Source organism: Lissotriton helveticus, chromosome 3_1 (assembly GCF_964261635.1).
Source record: "Lissotriton helveticus chromosome 3_1, aLisHel1.1, whole genome shotgun sequence".
NCBI classification, from domain to species: domain Eukaryota; kingdom Metazoa; phylum Chordata; class Amphibia; order Caudata; family Salamandridae; genus Lissotriton; species Lissotriton helveticus.
Window position 1 is genome coordinate 765978720 of NC_136061.1, and position 14249 is coordinate 765992968.

The window sequence follows — 14249 nt, forward strand, 5'->3', positions numbered from 1 at the left end:
ACTACTCTGCACTCACTACTCTGCACTCACTACTCTGTACTCACTACTCACTAGTCTGCACTCACTACTCACTAGTCTGCACTCACTAGTCTGCACTCACTACTCACTACTCACTACTCACTACTCTGCACTCACTACTCTGCACTCACTACTCACTACTTTGCACTCACTACTCTGCACTCACTACTCTGCACTCACTACTCTGCACTCACTACTCTGCACTCACTACTCTGCACTCACTACTCTGCACTCACTACTCTGCACTCACTACTCTGCACTCACTACTCACTACTCACTACTCACTACTCACTACTCTGCACTCACTACTCACTACTCTGCACTCACTACTCTGCACTCACTACTCTGCACTCACTACTCTGCACTCACTACTCTGCACTCACTACTCTGCACTCACTACTCTGCACTCACTACTCTGCACTCACTACAAACTACTCTGCACTCACTACTCACTACTCACTACACACTACTCTGCACTCACTACTCACTACTCTGCACTCACTACTCACTACTCACTACTCTGCACTCACTACACACTACTCTGCACTCACTACACACTACTCTGCACTCACTACTCACTACTCACTACTCTGCACTCACTACACACTACTCACTACTCACTACTCTGCACTCACTACTCTGCACTCACTACTCTGCACTCACTACTCTGCACTCACTACTCTGCACTCACTACTCTGCACTCACTACTCTGCACTCACTACTCTGCACTCACTACTCTGCACTCACTACTCTGCACTCACTACTCTGCACTCACTACTCACTACTCACTACTCACTACTCACTACTCTGCACTCACTACTCACTACTCTGCACTCACTACTCTGCACTCACTACTCTGCACTCACTACTCTGCACTCACTACTCTGCACTCACTACTCTGCACTCACTACTCTGCACTCACTACTCTGCACTCACTACTCTGCACTCACTACTCTGCACTCACTACACACTACTCTGCACTCACTACTCACTACTCACTACTCACTACACACTACTCTGCACTCACTACTCACTACTCTGCACTCACTACTCACTACTCACTACTCTGCACTCACTACACACTACTCTGCACTCACTACACACTACTCTGCACTCACTACTCACTACTCACTACTCTGCACTCACTACACACTACTCACTACTCACTACTCTGCACTCACTACTCACTACACACTACTCACTACTCACTACTCACTACTCACTACTCTGCACTCACTACTCTTCACTCACTACTCTGCACTCATTACTCTGCACTCACTATACACTACTCACTACTCTGCACTCACTACTCACTACGTTGCACTCACTACTCACTACTCTGCACTCACTACTCACTACTCTGCACTCACTACTCACTACTCTGCACTCACTACTCACTACTCACTACTCACTACTCACTACTCTGCACTCACTACTCTGCACTCACTACTCACTACTCTGCACTCACTACTCACTACTCTGCACTCACTACTCTGCACTCACTACTCTGCACTCACTACTCACTACTCTGCACTCACTACTCTGCACTCACTACTCACTAGTATGCACTCACTACTCACTAGTCTGCACTCACTACTCACTACTCACTACTCACTACTCTGCACTCACTACTCTGCACTCACTACTCACTACTCTGCACTCACTACTCTGCACTCACTACTCTGCACTCACTACTCTGCACTCACTACTCTGCACTCACTACTCTGCACTCACTACTCACTACTCACTACTCACTACTCACTACTCACTACTCTGCACTCACTACTCACTACTCTGCACTCACTACTCACTACTCTGCACTCACTACTCTGCACTCACTACTCTGCACTCACTACTCTGCACTCACTACTCTGCACTCACTACTCTGCACTCACTACTCTGCACTCACTACACACTACTCACTACTCACTACTCACTACTCTGTACTCACTACTCACTACTCTGCACTTACTACACACTACTCACTACTCTGCACTCACTACTCTGCACTCACTACTCTGCACTCACTACTCACTACTCTGCACTCACTACTCTGCACTCACTACTCGCTACTCACTACTCACTACTCTGCACTCACTACTCTGCACTCACTACTCTGCACTCACTACTCTGCACTCACTACTCTGCACTCACTACTCTGCACTCACTACTCTGCACTCACTACTCTGCACTCACTACTCACTGCTCGCTACTCACTACTCACTACTCTGCACTCACTACTCTGCACTCACTACTCTGCACTCACTACTCACTACTCTGCACTCACTACTCTGCACTCACTACTCTGCACTCGCTACTCACTACTCGCTACTCACTACTCACTACTCTGCACTCACTACACACTACTCTGCACTCACTACACACTACTCTGCACTCACTACACACTACTCTGCACTCACTACACACTACTCTGCACTCACTACACACTACTCTGCACTCACTACACACTACTCTGCACTCACTACACACTACTCACTACTCTGCACTCACTACTCACTACTCTGCACTCACTACTCACTACTCTGCACTCACTACACACTACACACTACTCTGCACTCACTACTCTGCACTCACTACTCTGCACTCACTACTCTGCACTCACTACTATGCACTCACTACTCTGCACTCACTACACACTACTCACTACTCACTACTCACTACTCTGCACTCACTACACACTACTCTGCACTCACTACACACTACTCACTACTCTGCACTCACTACTCACTACACACTACTCACTACACACTACTCACTACTCTGCACTCACTACTCTGCACTCACTACTCTGCACTCACTACTCACTACTCTGCACTCACTACTCTGTACTCACTACTCTGCACTCACTACTCTGCACTCACTACTCACTACTCTGCACTCACTACTCACTACTCTGCACTCACTACTCACTACTCTGCACTCACTACTCACTACTCACTACTCACTACTCACTACTCTGCACTCACTACTCTGCACTCACTACTCACTACTCTGCACTCACTACTCACTACTCTGCACTCACTACTCTGCACTCACTACTCTGCACTTACTACTCTGCACTCACTACTCACTACTCTGCACTCACTACTCTGCACTCACTACTCTGCACTCACTACTCACTAGTCTGCACTCACTACTCACTAGTCTGCACTCACTACTCACTACTCACTACTCACTACTCTGCACTCACTACTCTGCACTCACTACTCACTACTCTGCACTCACTACTCTGCACTCACTACTCTGCACTCACTACTCTGCACTCACTACTCTGCACTCACTACTCTGCACTCACTACTCACTACTCACTACTCACTACTCACTACTCACTACTCTGCACTTACTACTCACTACTCTGCACTCACTACTCTGCACTCACTACTCTGCACTCACTACTCTGCACTCACTACTCTGCACTCACTACTCTGCACTCACTACTCTGCACTCACTACTCTGCACTCACTACTCTGCACTCACTACTCTGCACTCACTACACACTACTCACTACTCACTACTCACTACTCACTACTCTGCACTTACTACACACTACTCACTACTCTGCACTCACTACTCTGCACTCACTACTCTGCACTCACTACTCACTACTCACTACTCTGCACTCACTACTCTGCACTCACTACTCTGCACTCACTACTCTGCACTCACTACTCTGCACTCACTACTCTGCACTCACTACTCTGCACTCACTACTCGCTACTCTGCACTCACTACTCTGCACACTCGCTCTGCACTCACTACTCTGCACACTCACTCTGCACTCACTACTCTGCACTCACTACTCTGCACTCACTACTCTGCACTCACTACTCTGCACTCACTACTCTGCACTCACTACTCTGCACTCACTACTCTGCACTCACTACTCACTACTCTGCACTCACTACTCTGCACTCACTACTCTGCACTCGCTACTCACTACTCGCTACTCACTACTCACTACTCACTACTCGCTACTCGCTACTCACTACTCACTACTCTGCACTCACTACTCTGCACTCACTACTCTGCACTCACTACTCTGCACTCACTACTCTGCACTCACTACTCTGCACTCACTACTCTGCACTCACTACTCACTACTCTGCACTCACTACTCTGCACTCACTACTCTGCACTCGCTACTCACTACTCGCTACTCACTACTCACTACTCACTACTCACTACTCACTACTCACTACTCGCTACTCACTACTCACTACTCACTACTCTGCACTCACTACACACTACTCTGCACTCACTACACACTACTCTGCACTCACTACACACTACTCTGCACTCACTACACACTACTCTGCACTCACTACACACTACTCACTACTCTGCACTCACTACTCACTACTCTGCACTCACTACTCACTACTCTGCACTCACTACACACTACACACTACTCACTACTCTGCACTCACTACTCTGCACTCACTACTCTGCACTCACTACTCTGCACTCACTACTCTGCACTCACTACTCTGCACTCACTACACACTACTCACTACTCACTACTCACTACTCTGCACTCACTACACACTACTCTGCACTCACTACACACTACTCACTACTCTGCACTCACTACTCACTACACACTACTCACTACACACTACTCACTACACACTACTCACTACTCTGCACTCACTACTCTGCACTCACTACTCTGCACTCACTACTCTGCACTCACTACTCTGCACTCACTACTCTGCACTCACTACTCTGCACTCACTACTCACTACTCACTACTCACTACTCACTACTCACTACTCTGCACTCACTACTCTGCACTCACTACTCTGCACTCACTACTCTGCACTCACTACTCTGCACTCACTACTCTGCACTCACTACTCTGCACTCACTACACACTACTCACTACTCTGCACTCACTACTCACTACTCACTACTCACTACTCACTACTCTGCACTCACTACTCTGCACTCACTACTCTGCACTCACTACTCTGCACTCACTACTCACTACTCACTACTCACTACTCACTACTCACTACTCACTACTCTGCACTCACTACTCTGCACTCACTACTCTGCACTCACTACTCTGCACTCACTACTCTGCACTCACTACTCTGCACTCACTACTCTGCACTCACTACACACTACTCACTACTCTGCACTCACTACTCACTACTCACTACTCTGCACTCACTACTCACTACTCTGCACTCTGCACTCACTACTCTGCACTCTGCACTCACTACTCTGCACTCACTACTCACTACTCACTACTCTGCACTCACTACTCACTACTCTGCACTCACTACTCTGCACTCACTACTCTGCACTCACTACTCACTACTCTGCACTCACTACTCACTACTCTGCACTCACTACACACTACTCACTACTCACTACTCTGCACTCACTACTCTGCACTCACTACTCACTACTCTGCACTCACTACACACTACTCACTACTCTGCACTCACTACACACTACTCACTACTCTGCACTCACTACTCACTACTCGGCACTCACTACACACTACTCACTACTCTGCACTTACTACTCTGCACTCACTACTCTGCACTCACTGCTCACTACTCACTACTCACTACTCTGCACTCACTACTCACTACTCACTACTCACTACTCACTACTCACTACTCTGCACTCACTACTCACTACTCACTACTCTGCACTCACTACTCACTACTCTGCACTCACTACTCTGCACTCACTACTCACTACTCTGCACTCACTACTCTGCACTCACTACTCTGCACTCACTACTATGCACTCACTACTCTGCACTCACTACACACTACTCACTACTCACTACTCACTACTCTGCACTCACTACACACTACTCTGCACTCACTACACACTACTCACTACTCTGCACTCACTACTCACTACACACTACTCACTACACACTACTCACTACACACTACTCACTACTCTGCACTCACTACTCTGCACTCACTACTCTGCACTCACTACTCTGCACTCACTACTCTGCACTCACTACTCACTACTCACTACTCACTACTCACTACTCACTACTCACTACTCACTACTCACTACTCACTACTCACTACTCACTACTCACTACTCACTACTCTGCACTCACTACTCTGCACTCACTACTCTGCACTCACTACTCTGCACTCACTACTCTGCACTCACTACTCTGCACTCACTACTCTGCACTCACTACACACTACTCACTACTCTGCACTCACTACTCACTACTCACTACTCACTACTCACTACTCTGCACTCACTACTCTGCACTCACTACTCTGCACTCACTACTCACTACTCGGCACTCACTACACACTACTCACTACTCTGCACTTACTACTCTGCACTCACTACTCTGCACTCACTACTCACTACTCACTACTCACTACTCTGCACTCACTACTCACTACTCACTACTCACTACTCACTACTCACTACTCACTACTCACTACTCTGCACTCACTACTCACTACTCACTACTCTGCACTCACTACTCACTACTCTGCACTCACTACTCTGCACTCACTACTCACTACTCTGCACTCACTACTCTGCACTCACTACTCACTACTCTGCACTCACTACTCTGCACTCACTACTCTGCACTCACTACTCTGCACTCACTACTCTGCACTCACTACTCTGCACTCACTACTCTGCACTCACTACTCACTACCCTGCACTCACTACCCTGCACTCACTACCCTGCACTCACTACCCTGCACTCACTACCCTGCACTCACTACTCTGCACTCACTACTTTGCACTCACTACTCTGCACTCACTACTCACTACTCTGCACTCACTACTCACTACTCTGCACTCACTACTCACTACTCTGCACTCACTACTCACTACTCTGCACTCACTACTCTGCACTCACTACTCACTACTCTGCACTCACTACTCTGCACTCACTACTCACTACTCTGCACTCACTACTCTGCACTCACTACTCTGCACTCACTACTCTGCACTCACTACTCTGCACTCACTACACACTACTCTGCACTCACTTCTCTGCACTCACTACACACTACTCTGCACTCACTTCTCTGCACTCACTACACACTACTCTGCACTCACTACTCACTACTCTGCACTCACTACTCTGCACTCACTACTCTGCACTCACTACTCTGCACTCACTACTCTGCACTCACTACTCTGCACTCACTACTCACTACCCTGCACTCACTACCCTGCACTCACTACCCTGCACTCACTACCCTGCACTCACTACCCTGCACTCACTACTCTGCACTCACTACTCTGCACTCACTACTCTGCACTCACTACTCACTACTCTGCACTCACTACTCACTACTCTGCACTCACTACTCACTACTCTGCACTCACTACTCACTACTCTGCACTCACTACTCTGCACTCACTACTCACTACTCTGCACTCACTACTCTGCACTCACTACTCACTACTCTGCACTCACTACTCTGCACTCACTACTCTGCACTCACTACTCTGCACTCACTACCACTACTCTGCACTCACTTCTCTGCACTCACTACACACTACTCTGCACTCACTACTCACTACTTTGCACTCACTACTCACTACTCTGCACTCACTACTCACTACTCTGCACTCACTACTCTGCACTCACTACACACTACTCTGCACTCACTACTCACTACTCTGCACTCACTACTCTGCCCTCAGTACACACTACTCTGCACTCACTACTCACTACTCACTACTTTGCACTCACTACTCACTACTCTGCACTCACTACTCACTACTCTGCACTCACTACTCACTACTCTGCACTCACTACTCTGCACTCACTACTCTGCACTCACTACTCTGCACTCACTACTCTGCACTCACTACTCTGCACTCACTACACACTACTCTGCACTCACTACTCTGCACTCACTACTTTGCACTCACTACACACTACTCTGCTCTCACTACTCACTACTCTGCACTCACTACTCACTACTCTGCACTCACTACTCACTACTCTGCACTCACTACACACTACTCTGCACTCACTACTCACTACTCACTACTCACTACTCACTACTCTGCACTCACTACTCTGCACTCACTACTCTGCACTCACTACTCTGCACTCACTACTCTGCACTCACTACTCACTACTCTGCACTCACTACTCACTACTCTGCACTCACTACTCTGCACTCACTAATCACTATTCTGCACTCACTACTCACTACTCTGGACTCACTACTCACTACTCACTACTCTGCACTCACTACTCTGCACTCACTACTCTGCACTCACTACTCACTACTCTGCACTCACTACTCTGCACTCACTACTCACTACTCTGCACTCACTACTCTGCACTCACTACTCACTACTCTGCACTCACTACTCACTACTCTGCACTCACTACTCTGCACTCACTACTCTGCACTCACTACTCTGCACTCACTACTCACTACTCTGCACTCACTACTCACTACTCTGCACTCACTACTCTGCACTCACTACTCTGCACTCACTACTCTGCACTCACTACTCTGCACTCACTACTCTGCACTCACTACTATGCACTCACTACTCTGCACTCACTACTCTGCACTCACTACTCTGCACACTCACTACTCTGCACACTCACTACTCTGCACTCACTACTCTGCACTCACTACTCTGCACTCACTACTCACTACTCTGCACTCACTACTCTACACTCACTACTCTGCACTCACTACTCTGCACTCACTACTCTGCACTCACTACTCTGCACTCACTACTCTGCACTCACTACTCTGCACTCACTACTCTGCACTCACTACTCTGCACTCACTACTCTGCACTCACTACACACTACTCTGCACTCACTACTCACTACTCTGCACTCACTACTCACTACTCTGCACTCACTACTCTGCACTCACTACACACTACTCTGCACTCACTACACACTACTTTGCACTCACTACTCTGCACTCACTACTCACTACTCTGCACTCACTACTCACTACTCACTACTCTGCACTCACTACACACTACTCACTACTCTGCACTCACTACACACTACTCACTACTCACTACTCTGCACTCACTACTCACTACTCTGCACTCACTACTCACTACTCTGCACTCACTACTCACTACTCTCCACTCACTACTCTGCACTCACTACTCTGCACTCACTACTCTGCACTCACTACTCTGCACTCACTACTCTGCACTCACTACTCTGCACTCACTACTCTGCACTCACTACTCTGCACTCACTACTCTGCACTCACTACTCTGCACTCACTACTCACTACTCTGCACTCACTACTCACTACTCTGCACTCACTACTCTGCACTCACTACTCACTACTCTGCACTCACTACTCTGCACTCACTACTCACTACTCTGCACTCACTACTCTGCACTCACTACTCACTACCCTGCACTCACTACTCACTACCCTGCACTCACTACCCTGCACTCACTACCCTGCACTCACTACTCTGCACTCACTACTCTGCACTCACTACTCTGCACTCACTACTCTGCACTCACTACTCTGCACTCACTACTCTGCACTCACTACTCTGCACTCACTACTCTGCACTCACTACTCTGCACTCACTACTCACTACTCTGCACTCACTACTCACTACTCTGCACTCACTACTCACTACTCTGCACTCACTACTCTGCACTCACTACTCTGCACTCACTACTCTGCACTCACTACTCACTACTCTGCACTCACTACTCACTACCCTGCACTCACTACTCACTACTCTGCACTCACTACTCTGCACTCACTACACACTACTCACTACTCACTACTCTACACTCACTACTCACTACTCTGCACTCACTACTCTGCACTCACTACTCACTACTCTGCACTCACTACTCTGCACTCACTACTCACTACTCTGCACTCACTACTCACTACTCTGCACTCACTACTCACTACTCTGCACTCACTACTCACTACTCTGCACTCACTACTCACTACTCTGCACTCACTACTCACTACTCTGCACTCACTACTCTGCACTCACTACTCACTACTCTGCACTCACTACTCTACACTCACTACTCACTACCCTGCACTCACTACCCTGCACTCACTACCCTGCACTCACTACCCTGCACTCACTACTCTGCACTCACTACTCTGCACTCACTACTCTGCACTCACTACTCTGCACTCACTACTCTGCACTCACTACTCACTACTCTGCACTCACTACTCACTACTCTGCACTCACTACTCACTACTCTGCACTCACTACTCTGCACTCACTACTCTGCACTCACTACTCTGCACTCACTACTCTGCACTCACTACTCTGCACTCACTACTCACTACCCTGCACTCACTACTCACTACCCTGCACTCACTACTCACTACTCTGCACTCACTACTCTGCACTCACTACTCTGCACTCACTACACACTACTCACTACTCACTACTCTGCACTCACTACTCACTACTCTGCACTCACTACTCTGCACTCACTACTCTGCACTCACTACACACTACTCACTACTCACTACTCTGCACTCACTACTCTGCACTCACTACACACTATTCTGTACTCACTACTCTGCATTCACTACTCACTACTCTGCACTCACTACACACTACTCACTACTCACTACTCTGCACTCACTACACACTACTCACTACTCTGCACTCACTACTCACTACTCTGCACTCACTACTCTGCACTCACTACTCACTACTCTGCACTCACTACTCACTACTCTGCACTCACTACTCACTACTCTGCACTCACTACTCTGCATTCACTACTCACTACTCTGCACTCACTACACACTACTCACTACTCACTACTCTGCACTCACTACTCTGCACTCACTACACACTACTCACTACTCTGCACTCACTACTCTGCACTCACTACTCACTACTCTGCACTCACTACTCTGCATTCACTACTCACTACTCTGCACTCACTACACACTACTCACTACTCACTACTCTGCACTCACTACTCTGCACTCACTACACACTACTCACTACTCACTACTCTGCACTCACTACTCTGCACTCACTACTCACTACTCTGCACTCACTACTTACTACTCTGCACTCACTACTCACTACTCTGCACTCACTACTCTGCACTCACTACTCTGCACTCACTACTCTGCACTCACTACTCTGCACTCACTACTCTGCACTCACTACTCACTACTCTGCACTCACTACTCACTACCCTGCACTCACTACTCTGCACTCACTACTCTGCACTCACTACACACTACTCACTACTCACTACTCTGCACTCACTACACACTACTCACTACACACTACTCACTACTCACTACTCTGCACTCACTACTCTGCACTCACTACTCACTACTCTGCACTCACTACTCACTACCCTGCACTCACTACTCACTACTCTGCACTCACTACTCTGCACTCACTACACACTACTCACTACTCACTACTCTGCACTCACTACTCACTACTCTGCACTCACTACTCTGCACTCACTACTCACTACTCTGCACTCACTACTCTGCACTCACTACACACTACTCACTACTCTGCACTCACTACTCACTACTCTGCACTCACTACTCTGCACTCACTACTCTGCACTCACTACTCTGCACTCACTACTCACTACTCTGCACTCACTACCCTGCACTCACTACTCACTACTCTGCACTCACTACTCTGCACTCACTACACACTACTCACTACTCTGCACTCACTACTCACTACTCTGCACTCACTACTCTGCACTCACTACTCACTACTCTGCACTCACTACTCTGCACTCACTACTCTGCACTCACTACACACTACTCACTACTCACTACTCTGCACTCACTACTCACTACTCTGCACTCACTACTCTGCACTCACTACTCACTACTCTGCACTCACTACTCACTACTCTGCACTCACTACTCACTACTCTGCACTCACTACTCACTACTCTGCACTCACTACTCTGCATTCACTACTCACTACTCTGCACTCACTACACACTACTCACTACTCACTACTCTGCACTCACTACTCTGCACTCACTACACACTACTCACTACTCACTACTCTGCACTCACTACTCTGCACTCACTACTCACTACTCTGCACTCACTACTCACTACTCTGCACTCACTACTCACTACTCTGCACTCACTACTCACTACTCTGCACTCACTACTCTGCACTCACTACTCTGCACTCACTACTCTGCACTCACTACTCTGCACTCACTACTCACTACTCTGCACTCACTACTCACTACCCTGCACTCACTACTCATTACTCTGCACTCACTACTCTGCACTCACTACACACTACTCACTACTCACTACTCTGCACTCACTACTCACTACTCTGCACTCACTACTCTGCACTCACTACTCACTACTCTGCACTCACTACTCTGCACTCACTACTCACTACTCTGCACTCACTACTCTGCACTCACTACTCACTACTCTGCACTCACTACTCACTACTCTGCACTCACTACTCACTACTCTGCACTCACTACTCACTACTCTGCACTCACTACTCTGCATTCACTACTCACTACTCTGCACTCACTACACACTACTCACTACTCTGCACTCACTACTCTGCATTCACTACTCACTACTCTTCACTCACTACACACTACTCACTACTCACTACTCTGCACTCACTACTCTGCACTCACTACACACTACTCACTACTCTGCACTCACTACTCTGCACTCACTACTCTGCACTCACTACTCTGCACTCACTACTCTGCACTCACTACTCACTACTCTGCACTCACTACTCTGCATTCACTACTCTGCACTCACTACTCACTACTCTGCACTCACTACACACTACTCTGCACTCACTACTCACTACTCTGCACTCACTACACACTACTCTGCACTCACTACTCACTACTCTGCACTCACTACTCACTACTCTGCACTCACTACTCTGCACTCACTACTCTGCACTCACTACTCTGCACTCACTACTCACTACTCTGCACTCACTACTCTGCACTCACTACTCACTAGTCTGCACTCACTACTCACTAGTCTGCACTCACTACTCACTACTCACTACTCACTACTCTGCACTCACTACTCACTACTCTGCACTCACTACTCTGCACTCACTACTCTGCACTCACTACTCTGCACTCACTACTCTGCACTCACTACTCTGCACTCACTACTCTGCACTCACTACTCTGCACTCACGACTCTGCACTCACTACTCTGCACTCACTACTCACTACTCTGCACTCACTACTCTGCACTCACTACTCTGCACTCACTACTCTGCACTCACTACTCACTACTCTGCACTCACTACTCACTACTCTGCACTCACTACTCACTAGTCTGCACTCACTACTCACTACTCTCTACTCACTACTCTGCACTCACTACTCTGCACTCACTACTCTGCACTCACTACTCTGCACTCACTACTCTGCACTCACTACTCTGCACTCACTACTTTGCACTCACTACTCTGCACTCACTACTCTGCACTCACTACTCACTACTCTGCACTCACTACTCTGCACTCACTACTCACTACTCTGCACTCACTACTCTGCACTCACTACTCACTACTCTGCACTCACTACTCACTACTCTGCACTCACTACTCTGCACTCACTACTCTGCACTCACTACTCTGCACTCACTACTCACTACTCTGCACTCACTACTCTGCACTCACTACTCTGCACTCACTACTCACTACTCTGCACTCACTACTCTGCACTCACTACTCTGCACTCACTACTCTGCACTCACTACTCTGCACTCACTACTCTGCACACTCACTACTCTGCACACTCACTACTCTGCACACTCACTACTCTGCACTCACTACTCACTACTCTGCACTCACTACTCTGCACTCACTACTCTGCACTCACTACTCACTACTCTGCACTCACTACTCTGCATTCACTACTCTGCACTCACTACTCACTACTCTGCACTCACTACACACTACTCTGCACTCACTACTCACTACTCTGCACTCACTACACACTACTCTGCACTCACTACTCACTACTCTGCACTCACTACTCACTACTCTGCACTCACTACTCTGCACTCACTACTCTGCACTCACTACTCTGCACTCACTACTCACTACTCTGCACTCACTACTCTGCACTCACTACTCTGCACACTCACTACTCTGCACACTCACTACTCTGCACACTCACTACTCTGCACTCACTACTCTGCACTCACTAC

General features: G+C 48.1%; 1 protein-coding gene across 1 annotated transcript in view; it reads left to right on the forward strand.

Annotated features, from left to right (window-relative positions):
* LOC144823852 (uncharacterized) overlaps nt 1-14249 on the forward strand; it is a 132946-nt gene that overhangs the window by 56438 nt on the left and 62259 nt on the right. The window lies entirely within an intron of this gene.